The following is a 6,000-nucleotide window of genomic DNA, read 5'->3' on the forward strand; positions in this document are numbered from 1 at the left end:
GAAAGGTCCTATAACAGATAATTCAAAAGTTGGTCTGTAAGCACTTAGAAAAGAATGCTATAATTACTAAGACCCAGCACAAATTTCTCAAAAGCCAGTCATGCCAGATGAATCTCATTTCTTTTTTCTTTTCTTATTCTTTCTTTTTTCTTTTTTGATAAAGCTACAAGCTTGATGGATCAGGGGAATGCTGTGGACATGGTTTATCTTGATTTCAGTAAGGCATTTTACAAAGTCCCCCAGGAAATTATTGTGTAGAAACTGGTAAAATGTGGGCTGGACAAGGTAACTGTTAAATGAAATTGTAGCTGGTTGACTGACAAAACCCAAAGAGTGCTCATCAATAGTTCCTCACCATCCTGCAGAAAAGTGAAAAGCGGCATGCCACAAGGTCCTGTCCTGGTCCCATTGTTCACCATCTTTATGAATGACTTGGATGAAGAAATTAAGGAGATGCTCATCTAATTTACAGATGACACCAAGATGGGAAGGTTAGCTAGTGCCACGGAAGACAGAATCAGGATTCAAAATGACCTTAACAGTTGGAGAACTGAATCAAAACTAAACTAACAGCATGAATTTCAATAGGAACAAACGTAAAATTCTGCACTTAGGCAGGAATAACGCGCTATACAAATATAAGATGGGGGACACCTGGCTTGCCAGTAGTACATGTGAAAAGGATTTGGGATCTTAGTAGACCGCAAGCTTAACATGAGTCAACAGTGTGATGCAGTAGCAAAAAAAAAAAAAGGAAAAAAACTAATGTTCTTCTAGGTTTCATCAACAGAAGTATAGTGTCCAGATCAAGGGAAGTACCGGTAATAGTACCACTCTATTCTGCCTTGGTCAGACGATACCTTGAATGCTATGTCCAGTTCTGGGCACCACAATCTAAGAAGGATGTTGACAAGCTGGAATGTGTCCAGAGGAAGGCGACCAAGATGTTCAAGGATCTGAAAACCAAGCCTTATGAGGAACAGTTGAGGGAGTGGGTATGTTTAGCCTAGATAAGAGGAGACTGAGAGGAGTCTAGATAAAAGGAGACTCCCAGAAGATAATAGCCATCTTATACTCAATACTCAAGCACACAGGCCAATACAGTGGTACCTTGGGTTGCATATGCTTCAGGTTACAGACTCCGCTAACCCAGAAATATTACCTCGGGTTAAGAACTTTGCTTCAGGATGGGAACAGAAATTGTGCTCCGACGGCGTGGTGGCATTCATACAGATTCTCAAACAATTCCATGGTCACACTAGAGGCACAGCCTGACTACATAACTGAAATCACATAATTAATATGCCATTTAAATTCTGTGTATGTGGGGAGGAGGCTTAATTTATCCAGAAGAATAAATTGCTCACAAAAACCTCTGGCTACAGTGACACACCTCTGGCCACAGCGCTGCAAGTTACTTGGAGCATTAAACAACTGAAACAGAGTGGTTGAAAACACTACTTTTGTCCTTCAGCACAAGTCATCTTCCATGATCATTGAAAGAACCACAGAAACCACACCATATCTATCCCCACCTTAAGTCACACGTTAAACTCAATATGAGTCAATGCTCCTCTGAATGAGGTTTCAGCCTGAATGAGGTGTTAGCACCAACACTTCAGAAAGTTTGATATTAGCAGGCAAGGGGCGTGGGGGGAGCAGAAACCAAATGTCAGTTACCCAGCGGGGTTGCCAAATGCTCAACAGCCTTCAGACAGTAGTTAAACTTGCAGCAAAGGTGGTAAGGTTTTCATGCCCATGCATCATTTCATCTTATGGTTTCTGCAGATCATGCTGTTATTTTTTTAAAAAACTTGAGAACATGCTAGGAGGGTGGATTTTGTTGATTGGCAACCCTACAAAAGATAATAAAAAGGCCTGCCTTTAACTGTTGCCTAACAAGAAAACAAGGGACGCGGGTGGCGCTGTGGGTCAAACCACAGAGCGTAGGACTTGCCGATCAGAAGGTCGGCGGTTCGAATCCCCACAAAGGGGTGAGCTCCCATTGCTCGGTCCCTGCTCCTGCCAACCTAGCAGTTCGAAAGCATGTCAAAGTGCAAGTAGATAAATAGGTACCGCCCCAGAGGGAAGGTAAACGGCATTTCCGAGCACTGCTCTGGTTCTCCAGAAGCAGCTCAGTCATGCTCGCCCCATGACCCGGAAGCTGTACTCTGGCTCCCTCAGCCAGTAAGCGAGATGAGCGCCGCAACCCCAGAGTCGGTCACGACTGGACCTAATGGTCAGGGGTCCCTTTACCCTTTACCTTTACCAAGAAAACATTCAGAAAGTGAAGCATTTTCTGGCACAGAGATAAACTGATGGAGAAAGTTCCACCTGCTGAATTTCTATGTCTTGGGTTACTATTATAAGCACAGGAGTCAAGCTGGTAAATGATGGCAACCCTATTTGTCTACCAGTTTGGGACCAAGATACTTGAAGAGCTGTCTTTGCCTTCATCAACCAGCCCAGCCACCATCTTCACTGTAAAGAGCCCTTGCTTTCGATCTCACTCCCATCAGAGGTGTGACTGGCTGGGATGCGGCACAGGGCCTTTTCAGTTGCAGCACCCAAGCTGTGAAACTACTTCCCCAGAGAGGTTCATTCAGCTCCTTTCCTGATAGGGAAACGTTTTTGACCAGAGGGCCACATTCTCTTCTGGGCAACTTTCCAAGGCCACATGCCAGGGATGTGCATAATCAGAGACAAAAGTGGGCAAAACAACCAATGTAAATTTTGCTTTTGAACAAGAGGCTAGTTTCTACACATACTCACATGCCCCCCCCCCCCCGCGCCTTTATCAAGGCAAGCAAGAGGCATTTAGGATTTCAAAGGTACTGTCCAATCAGGAAGAAATTCTCAGGGTGAAAAGCAAGGCCAATGAGGTGTATGGCCTGGAGAAAGTTCCAGGGCCAGACAGAAAGAATGGAGGGCCACATCTGGTCAGCAGGCCTGAGTTTCTCCATCTCAGCATTAGTGGTTTTTAATTAAAGGCTTTTTTATTCTATTTTGCCAAATCTTTGATTAAATTAGATATGATCTTTGTTTTATCTGACACAGTTTGTTTTAAAGATCTGTTCTTTCATTGTTAACTTATTTTTGAGTTATCCTTGTGAGTCTCCACTTGTGAGTCTTTTTTAATTAAATTAAATTAAAAACTGTTCTAAGCCTATCTGCAACGCTGGACCATCTAATAGATGTGTGCTCTCAGAAAACGGCAGAGGCTGTGATCCCAGAAATTAGCCTCCAGCTTTCTGCTTACGTGTTCCTGCATCAATAAATCCATCAGCCCAGCTAGCCGGTTGTTTAAAGAGGGGGAAGCTAGAGGCAGCTTCTCCATGTCACACCTATCTCTGGTGCACCAACTTAAGGAGAAGGGAGAAGTCCTTGAGATGTACGGTTCTCTCCAGCAGAAGAAACAGGCCACAGGTTTTGGAGAAACTGCTCCCCACCACCAAGCCAGTGCTCAAATGATAGAGGGGGGCGGATAGGCTTCCACCTTCATCTCTTAACTATTGTGGCAATACATGTGTGTTTCCATAAGGATCCACAATTTTGAGTAAGGTTCTGGGGAGTCAGGGTAGGGTTTGGGGGTCTCATTGTCTCATTCCCTTCCCTGCATTGATTAGACCATGGCAGTCAGCAGTTATGCAGATCGTTAGAGTTACCATCGGACCAGAACAGCCTGGCACAATCTTTGACAGACATGATTAAAACAGATCTACAGAAATCAGCACACAGTCAAAACATAATGGAGATAAGCATTTATCTGCTTATTGAGCTGTGCTTTAAAAAATGGTGGCGGGGAGGGGAGCGAGGAGTCTGGTTCAAAAGTTTAGTCAGTTCTGGGACTGCCAACTCTGCCACTGGGCAGCTGATTTGGGACATCACAAAATGATAGCAATTTGGGAGTTGTTTAATTTATTTGTTACTTGTACTGGGGGGAGGCACTTGTGGTATTTGACAGGCTTTAAGTATTTTGTACCTTGATGTGGGGGGCATTTCCTGTACCCCCGAACCTGGATGTAAATGCCAAAGAAGTCTCTATGTTTAAGTAGACTGCATGTTCATTCTCTCTCTCTCAATGTATCTCATTTGCTTAGAAAAGCCTCCCCCTCCAGATGTCTTTGGACTTAACCACCATCACTCCTGAAAATGGGCCATGTTAGTTGGGGCTGGAGTTGTGGTCTAGCAACATCTGCAGGCTTAGAGGAGGCGAGACCATTTCCCCAGCAATCCTAACAGTCCAATCCAAAATCATGCCTACTCAGAAGTTAAACCCCAACCAGTTTCAGAGTAGGGCTGACTCTCAGGTGAGTGGGGTAAGGAGGATGGCAGCCCAACTAAGTCCCGCTGTAGGGATGCAACAGTAGACTGACTGACTTAGAATCATACAATTGCACGGCTGGAAAAGACCACGGGGGTCATTTAGTCCAACCCCTGCAATGCAGGAATCTTTGCCCGACCTGGGGCTCGAACCCACAACCCTGAGATAAAGAATCTACCTCCCAGGAAGTTGAGATTTTGGCAGCTTGGTGAGCGACTAGCATATAAGGAGCGTTTTTATTTCTCCTCCCGGTCAACCTCCTCAGCAAGTTGAAAAGGGGCAGGAAAGGTGAGCGCATCCGCCTCTGTCCCACAACATCTCGACGGCCACATGCGCCTCTTCGCTGCTCCAGGGGCGCCCATCCGCTACTTTCCTAAGCGCCCAAATTGCGGACGGCGACCTCCAACTCCAAGCTCCCTTCCACCCACCCCGCTTTTAAAAATCCCCCCAAAATCTCCTCTCTAAAAGTCTTTGTCCCCAGCTGGTTCTTCCCTTCCAGCGAGGGGAACTGCACCATCCACCAACCCCTCCGGTACCTGCCTCTCCGTCCCCGAAAACGCACAGAGACTCCTGACGCGCGGCGCGCCGCTCCAACCTTACCTGCCGTCCAGCGCGCGGCTCCTCCGGGGGGAAAATCGCCTCCGCCTTCGCCGACGCAGCTGCTTCCTCCTCCGGCTGCTGCACCCTACCTCCAGCGGTTCGCCGCCGCCTCTGACACTCCAGGGGAGGAGCCGGGCCGAGACGGCTCTACCAGCGCCGGAGCGCAGCCCCAAGCAGGGGAACGGGAAGAAGAGGGTGCAATCAGGAGCCTCCTTCTGTCCCCGACACTCTCTCTCTCTCTCTCTCTCTCTCTCTCTCTCTCTCCCCCCCCCCCCGCCTTCCTTCCCTCCCTGGACTGGGAGAGATGGGCGTCCGTCCTGGAAAAGTTGCGCCTTGCCGGGAAATTAGTTGGCAATGAATGAGTTAAGTGTCAAGGCTTTTTAAAAGGGGGGGGGGGGAGAAACTCTTATGCAACTGGAATTGGGCTTGGAATCCTGACCCACCCACCGCAAGCCACTACCCCTGTTTAAGCACGCCCCTTCTCCTTGGCCACGCCCTTTCTTTCTTTCAATAAATAGAAACCATAAATCAAGGGAACCCGAGCATGTGTAGAGTGCTGATCTCTCTTCTTTTCCCCCACACTGCAACTGCAGCCTGGCCCTAGACCACGGGCAGCCAACACTGTGCCCTCCCATTTGTTTACTGGTTCCCCTTTGTGAATCACTTCTCATAAAATATCACTGAGTTTCACATTAAAAGCATCAGCAATAGAAGCAGTCTAAAACAATTCCATTTGTAAGGTGGGGGGATACAATTCCATATAAGCAAGTTTCCGGGTTTTGTGTTGCTGTTACCAATATGTTGATGACACCCAGCTATATTTCTGCTTTCCAACTAAATCCAATGAAGCTGCCTGGGTTCTAAACTGGTGTCTGTCATCAGAAATGGACGGGATGAGGGTGAACAAACTGAAACTTAATCCAGACAAGACAGGGGTATTCTTGGTCAGTCAGAAGGCAGAACAGGGAATAGGGATTCAGCCTGTGCTGGATGCGGGTAACACTCCCCCTTGAAGACACAGGTTGACAGTTTGGGTGTGTTTCTGGACTCAGCCCTGTGCCTGGATACCCAGGTCT

At 47.1% G+C, this 6,000-nt stretch overlaps 1 protein-coding gene across 2 annotated transcripts in view; it reads right to left on the reverse strand.

The window, feature by feature from the left end:
- MCTP2 (multiple C2 and transmembrane domain containing 2) overlaps positions 1-5,094 on the reverse strand; it is a 117,279-nt gene extending 112,185 nt beyond the window's left edge. For both annotated transcript variants that reach the window (XM_053364695.1, XM_053364694.1), the window contains exon 1: positions 4,925-5,094. The gene's annotated coding sequence lies outside the window, so the exon portion shown is untranslated. The remainder of the gene's footprint in view (positions 1-4,924) is intronic.
- Positions 5,095-6,000: the final 906 nt, after the last annotated feature.

The sequence above is a fragment of the Podarcis raffonei genome, chromosome 14 (assembly GCF_027172205.1).
Source record: "Podarcis raffonei isolate rPodRaf1 chromosome 14, rPodRaf1.pri, whole genome shotgun sequence".
In the NCBI taxonomy this organism is placed as follows: Eukaryota; Metazoa; Chordata; class Lepidosauria; order Squamata; family Lacertidae; genus Podarcis; species Podarcis raffonei.